Genomic DNA, 13,352 nt, shown 5'->3' with positions numbered 1-13,352 from the left:
CGACTCGCCTTATCGTCTGTGTTCCTACTTTGGAGATGGCCTACTTTCCACTCGCCGTCCTGCGATATGCCCTATCAGACAAATTACCAGACGAATTATTACGTACTTGTTGGGCAGCAAAACCTGTTCGACTTTCGTCCACGGTGACGCCAGTTAACTTTCCTCGTGTGTATTAGGACAAGGAAAAAAATTCTCTACTTGTCTTGGGACTGACGTTGAAGTCGTGGATGGTTTTCTACATTGATACCACCTAAGTCAGATGTTAAATAAATCTGCGAACATACTGCTATTTAAAGTAGTCCTGTTGTGTGTGTTCTTTCACTTGGGTAAATTATAACGGAGAGTCATCATACAATTGTTTTATTTTGACCGTTTCCCACCAGCTGAATTCTTTCAGTAACGATGCAAGTTTATGAGGACTCTTCTCCTTTATTTTCAACATCTGAGACATGGGTAGCTATTACAACATCGAAATTTCAGCCGCAAATCGAGACATCACAAAAATTGCATATTACGATATTAGACTTCTGGCAATTAGAAGTGAATAAAATACATTGAAGCAAAAGGCAGGATGTAAATTTAAACATGACACTGCAGTGCTAGTGTTATTAAGAAGGATGATGTAATGTTCTATCAGACATGCAACATTGCATCATTCTTATTAACAGCACAAGCTGATACCAAGCAGAGAGTTTCGATTAAAATGTTCTCTCCTGCACAGTAATTATATAATGAGTGTACGAGTACAGGTTGTGACGCAGGAACGACAACATATGGAAGTTTTGATCTGATCATGAGCCGTGAATGGGTAGTGTGGCGTGTGGTGCAATTGCGTGTGTTGTAATTTCAGCAAGATTACAATAAAACTAGTTGCTTATTATTAATGTAACACGAGGTTTTATTTAATCAGTGCAATCAGTGTAGCAATGTTGTCTGTCAAGCAGTATAAATTTCATTATGTTCATAGACAAAAGTAATCATATATAACCAGCAAACAAGCTAAATGTATGATAAGTAATCTGAACTAAACAAGAGTAATAATTTGTAGTAATTTCAGTGCTGTTGTTTAAAAATACCCTTTGCTAGCTGCAGATCGATTATTGAATTTGAAGCTACTGTTATTCGAGGTGGCAACACTTTTCTTTAAGCAAAATTAACAGTTTTTTCACACAATACCACACGTACACAACACTAACGTATTTTCCCGTCAAAATATTTCATAAAAGTTGTTACGAAATAACCAGGCTTCATACATCAGCAGATAAGAATTTATATCACCTAAGATGCTGTTTGCATTCATAGTTCATTATATTCACAGTCTAACTGGAATTTATTACGTCATAATTGGTCTTCGGCCACCAATACACAGTTATTATCGCAATTATGACCAACAATATTTGTATAGAAAATCAAATTAAAACTGCCGCTGCAATATTTCACTAAGATAACGGCTAACATAAGGCAATCATTTATTGATTCTGGTTCAGGCTGTGGTTTACTCCTAATAAATAATACAAATATTATGTCTTTTCACACCTTCACTGTATGCATTAACATTCGAAAGTATGTTGCAAGACTTAAGATTCACCATTTACTAATAAACTGCGCTGTCGAACAATAGCGATAATGGCTGTGCTCTTTTGTAGCTGAGCAGAAAACTTAACGTTTATATAGGACGAGAATTACAATGAAATAAAACTCCAAACAGAGAAGGTTCACTTAAACAACACATAAACTCTATTTTCAAATATCGGGTAGCAACATAATACAGTTTTCTACAGACCCCTGTGTTACGAGACATCAGTCTCATCCTATGAGTACAACAGTTCGAACAAGAAGAAGGATTTTTCTACAGAAATCATAGATAACGAAAGATTGAGATTTTCACTATCTTTTTACATGGGTATTCTCTGAGATATAATTTTTTACAAAATATTAAACTATGTCGTTGACAATTTGCTTATAATTTCATTAACGATGACGTCCTTTTTATTACTATTACTAGAACAGAATCAAAGTTCAGTCACATTCCACATACTATGATGTCGTGAATATTATTATGAATAAAATTTAGGCGAAGATATTACAGAACCAAAGTGGTTAAGGTGAACGCTCGTATTAAGAGGGAAACCTAGTTACGAGTCCATTCCAGCATACATTTTCATTGTTGCCATTTCCTTATACAGCTGATGGTTGGGCGTATTCATGACTGTAAACATATTTCATCTATCGCTCTGAATGATGCGAACTGTTTGCTGAGTACATCATACACAATCGTAAGCGAGGTGGACTATACAGTGGTACGGCAACTGTCATAGTAGGAAAGCTGGACAGCAGCAGAAATGATTAGCGAATAACATAACACACAAACAGAAGATTTCTCCAGGATTACAAAGACTGATTGCGAATAATGCAGTAAGAACCAGAGTCCAGCTATTACAAAGTCAACAAGGAAGAGTCTAACTGTACTAAGCAAAAACTATGGTGTTGGAGCTCAACTTGAGAGCGTCTGTGTTGCATCATGTGGTAAAATGGCTCCAGGTGCAATCAGACAAGTAGCTGTCGACAGCTGTTCTATAACGCAGCTGCAGAGGCTGCTCATGGTACAGAGCCTCGGGATGTGTGATTCACGGACGCTCACCATTATGAAACTTCCTGGCAGATTAAAACTGTGTGCCCGACCGAGACTCGAACTCGGGACCTTTGCCTTTCGCGGGCAAGTGCTCTACCATCTGAGCTACCGAAGCACGACTCACGCCCGGTACTCACAGCTTCACTTCCGCTGCAGAGTGAAAATCTCATTCTGGAAACATCCCCCAGGCTGTGGCTAAGCCATGTCTCCGCTATATCCTTTCTTTCAGGAGTGCTAGTTCTGCAGGTTCGCAGGAGAGCTTCTGTAAAGTTTGGAAGGTAGGAGACGAGATACTGGCAGAAGTGAAGCTGTGAGTACCGGGCGTGAGTCGTGCTTCGGTAGCTCAGATGGTAGAGCACTTGCCCGCGAAAGGCAAAGGTCCCGAGTTCGAGTCTCGGTCGGGCACACAGTTTTAATCTGCCAGGAAGTTTCATATCAGCGCACACTCCGCTGCAAGGTGAAAATCTCATTCTGGAAACATCCCCCAGGCTGTGGCTAAGCCGTGTCTCCGCTATATCCTTTCTTTCAGGAGTGCTAGTTCTGCAGGTTCGCAGGAGAGCTTCTGTAAAGTTTGGAAGGTAGGAGACGAGATACTGGCAGAAGTGAAGCTGTGAGTACCGGGCGTGAGTCGTGCTTCGGTAGCTCAGATGGTAGAGCACTTGCCCGCGAAAGGCAAAGGTCCCGAGTTCGAGTCTCGGTCGGGCACACAGTTTTAATCTGCCAGGAAGTTTCATATCAGCGCACACTCCGCTGCAGAGTGAAAATCTCATTCTGGAAACATCCCCCAGGCTGTGGCTAAGCCGTGTCTCCGCTATATCCTTTCTTTCGGGAGTGCTAGTTCTGCAGGTTCGCAGGAGAGCTTCTGTAAAGTTTGGAAGGTAGGAGACGAGATACTGGCAGAAATGAAGCTGTGAGTACCGGGCGTGAGTCGTGCTTCGGTAGCTCAGATGGTAGAGCACTTGCCCGCGAAAGGCAAAGGTCCCGAGTTCGAGTCTCGGTCGGGCACACAGTTTTAATCTGCCAGGAAGTTTCATATCAGCGCACACTCCGCTGCAGAGTGAAAATCTCATTCTGGAAACATCCCCCAGGCTGTGGCTAAGCCGTGTCTCCGCTATATCCTTTCTTTCAGGAGTGCTAGTTCTGCAAGTTCGCAGGAGAGCTTCTGTAAAGTTTGGAAGGTAGGAGACGAGATACTGGCAGAAGTGAAGCTGTGAGTACCGGGCGTGAGTCGTGCTTCGGTAGTTCAGATGGTAGAGCACTTGCCCGCGAAAGGCAAAGGTCCCGAGTTCGAGTCTCGGTCGGGCACACAGTTTTAATCTGCCAGGAAGTTTCATATCAGCGCACACTCCGCTGCAGAGTGAAAATCTCATTCTGGAAACATCCCCCAGGCTGTGGCTAAGCCGTGTCTCCGCTATATCCTTTCTTTCAGGAGTGCTAGTTCTGCAGGTTCGCAGGAGAGCTTCTGTAAAGTTTGGAAGGTAGGAGACGAGATACGGGCAGAAGTGAAGCTGTGAGTACCGGGCGTGAGTAGTGCTTCGGTAGTTCAGATGGTAGAGCACTTGCCCGCGAAAGGCAAAGGTCACGAGTTCGAGTCTCGGTCGGGCACACAGTTTTAATCTGCCAGGAAGTTTCATATCAGCGCACACTCCGCTGCAGAGTGAAAATCTCATTCTGGAGACATCCCCCAGGCTGTGGCTAAGCCGTGTCTCCGCTATATCCTTTCTTTCAGGAGTGCTAGTTCTGCAGGTTCGCAGGAGAGCTTCTGTAAAGTTTGGAAGGTAGGAGACGAGATACTGGCAGAAGTGAAGCTGTGAGTACCGGGCGTGAGTCGTGCTTCGGTAGCTCAGATGGTAGAGCACTTGCCCGCGAAAGGCAAAGGTCCCGAGTTCGAGTCTCGGTCGGGCACACAGTTTTAATCTGCCAGGAAGTTTCATATCAGCGCACACTCCGCTGCAGAGTGAAAATCTCATTCTGGAAACATCCCCCAGGCTGTGGCTAAGCCATGTCTCCGCTATATCCTTTCTTTCAGGAGTGCTAGTTCTACAGGTTCGCAGGAGAGCTTCTGTAAAGTTTTGGAAGGTAGGAGACGAGATACTGGCAGAAGTGAAGCTGTGAGTACCGGGCGTGAGTCGTGCTTCGGTAGCTCAGATGGTAGAGCACTTGCCCGTGAAAGGCAAAGGTCCCGAGTTCGAGTCTCGGTCGGGCACACAGTTTTAATCTGCCAGGAAGTTTCATATCAGCGCACACTCCACTGCAGAGTGAAAATCTCATTCTGGAAACAACCCCCAGGCTGTGGCTAAGCCGTGTCTCCGCTATATCCTTTCTTTCGGGAGTGCTAGTTCTGCAGGTTCGCAGGAGAGCTTCTGTAAAGTTTGGAAGGTAGGAGACGAGATACTAGCAAAAGTGAAGCTGTGAGTACCGGGCGTGAGTCGTGCTTCGGTAGCTCAGATGGTAGAGCACTTGCCCGCGAAAGGCAAAGGTCCCGAGTTCGAGTCTCCGTCTGGCACACAGTTTTAATCTGCCAGGAAGTTTCATATCAGCGCACACTCCGCTGCAGAGTGAAAATCTCATTCTGGCTCACCATTATGTCCATCAGACCCACGACTGCTGTTGGCATCAAATGGAAACTTGCCATTCTGTTATCAACCTTGATATGTCACGGGGTGGTATCGATATGTGATACAACAGTTTTCTGAAAGTACCTTTCTGAAGTATAAACAAATATAGGAGCGAAATGTGAACAATAAACAATACAGATATGGACAGAAATGTTTAAAATGAAGTCCTACAGAGTAATGCTGAAGATTAAATTTACAAATTAGATAACTAATCAAGATGTCACGAAGAAAGCTTTATGACATAATGACACACACTGACACATGAAGGAATAGCTAATTTTATTATGGGTGGACGTGTTCAAAGGATGTCAGATCAAAGAATACCTAAATATACAAATTACACCTCAACAGAAAGATTTTTCTGTCCTAAGACGAGGTGAAAAAATCAGTTGCACTCTACCTCAAACTGGAATAGGCAATGATTCCTAAACCAAAGCTAGATATGATGATCATGATTATGGTGATGATGATTATGATAATCATGTTATGCGTCGAAGTGGATTAGGGGTGAGGGAGGGAGTACAAACTGTAAAGGGAGATCAAGACTTAAATACCTTAAGCAGTATTTGCGTATATACTCTGCAAGAAAAAAATTTAGCACACCCTTTTACAAGTTTCCAGTTCGCTGTTAAAAAATGTCAAATGTGTGTGAAATCTTATGGGACTTAACTGCTAAGTTCATCAGTCCCTAAGCTTACACATTACTTGACCTATATTATCCTAAGGACAAACCCACACACCCATGCCCGAGGGAGGACTCGAACCTCCGCCGGGACCAGCCGCACAGTCCATGACTGCAGCGGCCTAGACCGCTCGGCTAATCCTGCGCGGCCCTAGTTCACTCAAGGTTTATTGCTGCAACAGTGCATATAGAGTACATGAAATGATGACATTTACAGACCTGTAGCACAAACGGTTCTAAGGTACCAGGTATGGACACATATTATTACACTACTGGCCAATAAAATTGCTACACCAAGAAGAAATGCAGACGATAAACGGGTATTCATTGGACAAATATATTATACTAGAACTGACGTGATAACATTTTCAAGCAATTTGGGTGCATAGATCCCGAGAAATCAGTACCCAGAACAACCACCTCTGGCTGTAATAGCGGCCTTGATAAGCCTGGGCATTGAGTCAAACAGAGCTTGGATGGCGTGTACAGGTACAGCTGCCCATTCAGCTTCAACACGATACCACAGATTATCAAGAGTAGTGACTGGCGTATTGTAACGAGCCAGTTGCTCGTCCACCATTGACCAGACGGTTTCAATTGGTGAGAGATCTGGAGAATGTGCTGGCCAGGGCAGCAGTCGAACATTTTCTGTATCCAGAAAGGCCCGTACAGGACCTGCAACATGCGGTCGTGCATTATCCTGCTGAAATGTAGGGTTTCGCAGGCATCGAATGAGGCGTAGAGCCACGGGTCGTAACATATCTGAAACGTAACGTCCACTGTTCAAAGCGCCGTCAATGCGAACAAGAGGTGACCGAGACGTGTAACCAATGGCACCCCATACAATTACGCCGGGTGATACGCCAGTACGGCGATGACGAATACACGCTTCCAATGTGCGTTCACCGCGATGTCGCCAATCACGGATGCGACCATTATGATGCTGTAAACAGAACCTGGATTCATCCGAATAAATGACGTTTTGCCATTCGTGCACCCAGGTTCGTCGTTGAGTACACCATCGCAGGCGCTCCCGTCTGTGCTGCAGTGTCAAGGGTAACTGCAGCCATGGTCTCCGAACTGATTGTCCATGCTGCTGTAAACGTCGTCGAACTGTTCGTGCAGATGGTTGTTTTCTTGCAAATATCCCCATCTGTTGACTCAAGGATCGAGACGTGGCTGCACGATCCGTTACAACCACGCGGATAAGGTGCCTGTCATGTCGACTGCTAGTGATACAAAGCCGTTGGGATCCAGCACGGCGTTCCGTATTACCGTCCTGAACCCACCGATTCCATATTCTGCTAACAGCCATTGGATCTCGACCAACGCGAGCGGCAATGTCGCGATCCAATAAACCGCAATCGCGATAGGCTACAATCCGACCTTTATCAAAGTCGGAAACGTGATGGTACGCATTTCTCCTCCTTACACGAGGCATCACAACGACTTTTCACCAGGAAACGCCGGTCAACTGCCGTTTGTGTATGAGAGATCGGTTGGAAACTTTCCTCATGTCAGCAGGTTGTTGGTGTCGCCACCGGCGCCAACCTAGTGTGAATGCTCTGAAAAGCTAATCATTTGCATATCACAGCATCTTCTTCCTGTCGGTTAAATTTCGCGTCTGTAGCACGTCATCTTCGTGGTGTAGCAATTTTAATGGCCAGTAGTGTAAGTGGCCGGCAATCCATAGGCTGACTCTGGCATCCACTCGAGCGTACAGATAGAGAATACTACCCTGGGATACACTGTGCCATACCTACTGTTCATGTAGTTGTGTAAGAGTTGTTGCTTGACGAGTCACTCCTCGTCTCATCATATCCCACACAGGCTCCGTTGGAGAGAGGTCCAAAGATCATGCTGGCCAGGGAAGTTGCTGCACTTCTTGCAGGGCGCGTTGAGTTCCACAGGCAGCGTGTAGGAGAGTCTTACCCTGTCGGAATAGCATATAATCTTCCTTCTGAAAGAACGACAAAAGAACGGGCCTAACAACATTCTGCCCATACCAAGTGTTGTTTAGCATCCCCTCAAGACACACGAAAGGTCAACGAGAGTTGTAGCTTATCGCACTCCAGACCATAAGACCTGGGTGGGGCCAGTGCGTCTTACAAGGGGAGGCCGCCAATTGTGAAATTCAGATTCGATTCATACTGCGCATAATAAAAGCTCATGGCCAGAGGTGTAATCAGGCAAAGCACCAAGATGCACTTCTCAGCCGTTGTCGAGAAAATCGACAGTTAAAAGAAACCGTTGCGGTGAAATACTCTCCACGCTTAATAGTTTTCTACAGCGTAGTGGCGCATCGGTAAGCGCTCGGGTTCGTAATCCGAATGGTGGCGGGATCGAGTCTCGTGCCATGCAAGATTTTTTTTTTTTTAGTATTTGTTTTTTGTAATTCAAATATATATATATATATTCCGAAACGAATACGTATAGCGTAAGTCAAACGTTCGAATTAGAATAGAGACCCCACGAACACAAATTTGCTGTGGCAGGTATTAAATAAAAACTCCGTTACTCGCTCGTTACACTTGAATGACAGATGTTGAAGGGGCCGAAACGAGCCACCGCATAACAGCGTAGTTGCCTGCTAACTTCGAAAGAAGTTAGATGCGGTCCCTAGCGCAACTTATAACGTCGTCGAAAATCAGTGCGGACGTTAGAGCTTTGCTACACCCTGTTAAAAAAAAACGGAAAAATGGAGGCGGTACAATTGGAGAGCGATCCGCCTTCACCAACATGCATAAGCAATTCATTAATAGTTTGTATATATATATATATATATATATATATATATATATATATATATATATATATATATTTGAATTACAAAAACTAATAATTAAAAAAAATCGCATGGCGCGAGATACGATCCGTCGACCTTCGGATTACGAACCCGAGCGCTTACCGCTGCGCCACAACGCTGTAGAAAATTGTCAAGCGTAGAGAGTATTTCACCGCAACGGTTTCTTTTAACTGTCGATTTTCTCGACAACGGCTGAGAAGTGCATCTTGGTGCTTTGCCTCATTACACCTCTGGCCATGAGCTTTTATTATGCGCAGTATGAATCGAATCTGAATTTCACAATTGGCGGCCTCCCCTTATGAGACGAATTCACACTATACGACCGTGCTCGCCAGGTCTACGTCGTACCATCACTTGCGTGCAAAAACAGAAACTGCTTTCATGGTGAAGACCATGGGCCGCAGTTCCATGTTCCAAGTAATCCTTTGAGGCACCAGTCGAACCGTGCACGTCGATGCTGTGGAAAGTTGTAGCAGAGGCTAGGACTGTGCGTGCCCGTAGTCCCATTGTTAATAGCTTGTCTGCAACAGTCCGTTGAAACGTCTCTGTGAAGTCGTTTCATAAGACGCTTGTCGAATTGTGTACAACCTATTCATTTTACTACCTGATTTTAGCTCAATTCATGAACTCTTCCAGAAGGACTGAGCACTCAAATAAGGCCTATTGATTTTTATATGTGTGTTTTAATGTGGGTTTCGGTTTTGTTTCGTGGGAATCGCTGAATTCGTCATAGTCTGCTGGGAGCAGACGATGTTGCTTCTCGTTTAAAGGAGAGCACAGGATGACCAACTTAGGTTTCCAATACCTGAACAGAGAGGTTTACCCATCTAAGTCGAAGGCTGTTTTTGTGTGTGAGGTTGGTGACGGTGGGCTACCCCTCTGGTAGCTTCCGCTGCACGGGGAGCTAGGTAATCTTTAAAGAGAAAGGGGCACTATTCGGTGAACGCTTGGTGAGTACGGATCGTAGCTCTTAAGGGGAATCAGGTTGAGTTAGGACTTTGTTATGTTTAACTGGTGAAATACTTAAGAACTTTAGCTTATGTGAAGCGTCTGAAACGAGTTATTTTTTTAATGATTTTTAATCGTGTATTTTGTGGAAATTGCTTTTGTCTTTGTGTGTCGATTTTGTGCCACGTGTTTGGTAATCAATGACCCTTCTGGTTCACCACGGCACCATAATAGGCTTTATTTTACCAGTTTGCTTGTTTAATGAGCTACAGTTCCTGCAAGAATATCTGTTCTTTCGTGCGCTTTCTACAAAGCAGCACAACAGTTTGAGTCAGAATGCACCACGTGCTCTAGTTCGGCCGTTTGCAAGCGGCAGACGCAGTTAGTATGTTAAATAATTATCGCACAGGCTTGTGTATTGGTTAAACCTCTGTCCAGAATAGAGCATGCGTAGAATCGTAATGCAAATCTTACTTAGATATTTTTATGGCATTAATTCAAAGGAGATGATAGCATAATTGTCTCACACCCCCGTCTTCTGTGTTTCTTCTTGCTGTAGTTAGATTGTGCTCTGTTTCATTCTCACGTAATTCTTACTTAAATATTTCGAGTCAAGCACCAGTTATGTGTAGTTAGGATGTGCAACCAAATACTTAGTTACAATAAATAATCTCCGTGAAAGATAAATTCTTTGGTGTCGATCTTAACCCCTTACTCCGATTTCCAATCCAGAATTAATCAAGTTGCTTCATGCACGGCATAGAGTGCTATCTATTTAGCTGCTTAAAGAAATTTGCGTACTTGTAATTAAATTATTATAGTAATTAAACTAATGATTTTCCAGCTCCGTTTTTTTCCATATGGTTAGAAAGAACTTGGGCTGGTGGCGACCCTGAATTTCTGAATTTTTATCATTATTTGGGTGACAGAAGCAGCTAGAAATGCGAGATAACGTATATGGCTCGATGAGAAACGTCGTAAACATAGTAATACGTTACACCGTGTTGACACGTCTGGGGAAGGAGACCAGACAGCGAGGTCATCGGTCTCATCGGATTAGGGAAGGACGAGGAAGGGAGGCGGCCGTGCGCTTTCGAAGGAACCATCCCGGCATTTGTCAGGAGCGATTTAGGGAAATCACGGAAAACCTAAATCAGGATGGCCGGACGCGGGATTGAACAGTCGTCCTCCCGAATGCGAGTCCAGTGTGCTAACCACTGCCCCACCTCGCTCGGTGCGGCGGTGTGGTTTAACCATCACTGGTGACATATATAGTCAACAACTGAGACGTCTTGCAGATGCAATCCAAGAACAACGATCAAGAAGACTGCGTGAAGTGATGTTACTCCACCGTAACGCTCACCCGCATTCTGATAGACCGACGAAACACACTATACAGGAGCTGGAAAGGGAAATCATTCCGGATCTGCCTTATTCACCTGATCTTTTCCGCTCTCTATAGAACAACCTTCAAGGAACTTCCTTTCCGAATAAAAATGCTCTCCGATCATGGTTCGACGAGTTCTTTGCCTCAAAACCACGTTGTGGGAATGAAAAGGTACCCCGGCATTGGCAGACTGTTGTATACAGTGACGGAAAATATAGCATCGATGGCGTAACCCTCTGTTATATGCATCTGTCGTGTTTATTGAAGACACGGACAAACGCTATGACCGTATGCACCAAGCCAATATTTTGAAATCTACATTTTTGGGTTTTTTGAGGAACGTTTTCCCCAGATGTAAACTAGATAAATCTAGCAAACCTTCCAAAACCACACTGACCAGTAGTATCGACCTTTAACAGCCTAGGATTGAACCGAGACACTGTTCATCCTCTCCCCCCCCCTCCCCCCTCCCACTTTTACACATTAATTAACAGGACTGCTAATCTTAGGCTGTGTTTCACCACAAAGAGACCGAGAAGCTTCCAATTCCGGGAGGCGACAACGTTATTGTTGTAACTAATTTAGGCCTAAAAATAGTATATGTAAGCAGCGATTGTTACCTTCTTTTCTAAATTGTGGGGTTGCGTAGCATGCTGTTTTCATTATTATACACTCCTGGAAATGGAAAAAAGAACACATTGACACCGGTGTGTCAGACCCACCATACTTGCTCCGGACACTGCGAGAGGGCTGTACAAGCAATGATCACACGCACGGCACAGCGGACACACCAGGAACCGCGGTGTTGGCCGTCAAATGGCGCTAGCTGCGCAGCATTTGTGCACCGCCGCCGTCAGTGTCAGCCAGTTTGCCGTGGCATACGGTGCTCCATCACAGTCTTTAACACTGGTAGCATGCCGCGACAGCGTGGACGTGAACCGTATGTGCAGTTGACGGACTTTGAGCGAGGGCGTATAGTGGGCATACGGGAGGCCGGGTGGACGTACCGCCGAATTGCTCAACACGTGGGGCGTGAGGTCTCCACAGTACATCGATGTTGTCGCCAGTGGTCGGCGGAAGGTGCACGTGCCCGTCGACCTGGGACCGGACCGCAGCGACGCACGGATGCACGCCAAGACCGTAGGATCCTACGCAGTGCCGTAGGGGACCGCACCGCCACTTCCCAGCAAATTAGGGACACTGTTGCTCCTGGGGTATCGGCGAGGACCATTCGCAACCGTCTCCATGAAGCTGGGCTACGGTCCCGCACACCGTTAGGCCGCCTTCCGCTCACGCCCCAACATCGTGCAGCCCGCCTCCAGTGGTGTCGCGACAGGCGTGAATGGAGGGACGAATGGAGACGTGTCGTCTTCAGCGATGAGAGTCGCTTCTGCCTTGGTGCCAATGATGGTCGTATGCGTGTTTGGCGCCGTGCAGGTGAGCGCCACAATCAGGACTGCATACGACCGAGGCACACAGGGCCAACACCCGGCGTCATGGTGTGGGGAGCGATCTCCTACACTGGCCGTACACCACTGGTGATCGTCGAGGGGACACTGAATAGTGCACGGTACATCCAAACCGTCATCGAACCCATCGTTCTACCATTCCTAGACCGGCAAGGGAACTTGCTGTTCCAACAAGACAATGCACGTCCGCATGTATCCCGTGCCACCCAACGTGCTCTAGAAGGTGTAAGTCAACTACCCTGGCCAGCAAAATCTCCGGATCTGTCCCCCATTGAGCATGTTTGGGATTGGATGAAGCGTCGTCTCACGTGGTCTGCACGTCCAGCACGAACGCTGGTCCAACAGAGGCGCCAGGTGGAAATGGCATGGCAAGCCGTTCCACAGGACTACATCCAGCATCTCTACGATCGTCTCCATGGGAGAATAGCAGCCTGCATTGCTGCGAAAGGTGGATATACACTGTACTAGTGCCGACATTGTGCATGCTCTGTTGCCTGTGTCTATGTGCCTGTGGTTCTGTCAGTGTGATCATGTGATCTATCTGACCCCGGAATGTGTCAATAAAGTTTCCCCTTCCTGGGACAATGAATTCACGGTGTTCTTATTTCAATTTCCAGGAGTGTATAAAGGTAGCTTGTCATCTGCAACTAAATGTCATTGTGAGTTCAGTTGGCGACTAAACAAATATCTATAATCGTAATTTTGATGGGTGAAAATATTTCGCGACTATGTTTTCTTGCGATTAATTAGTTGTTTTCGAAGTATCCCTCTTTATCTGCATGCTCGTTTGTTGTGTTTACAGAAACGGCA

This window comes from Schistocerca americana, chromosome 6 (genome assembly GCF_021461395.2).
Source record: "Schistocerca americana isolate TAMUIC-IGC-003095 chromosome 6, iqSchAmer2.1, whole genome shotgun sequence".
In the NCBI taxonomy this organism is placed as follows: Eukaryota; Metazoa; Arthropoda; class Insecta; order Orthoptera; family Acrididae; genus Schistocerca; species Schistocerca americana.
Note: the sequence above shows the minus strand (reverse complement) of the source record.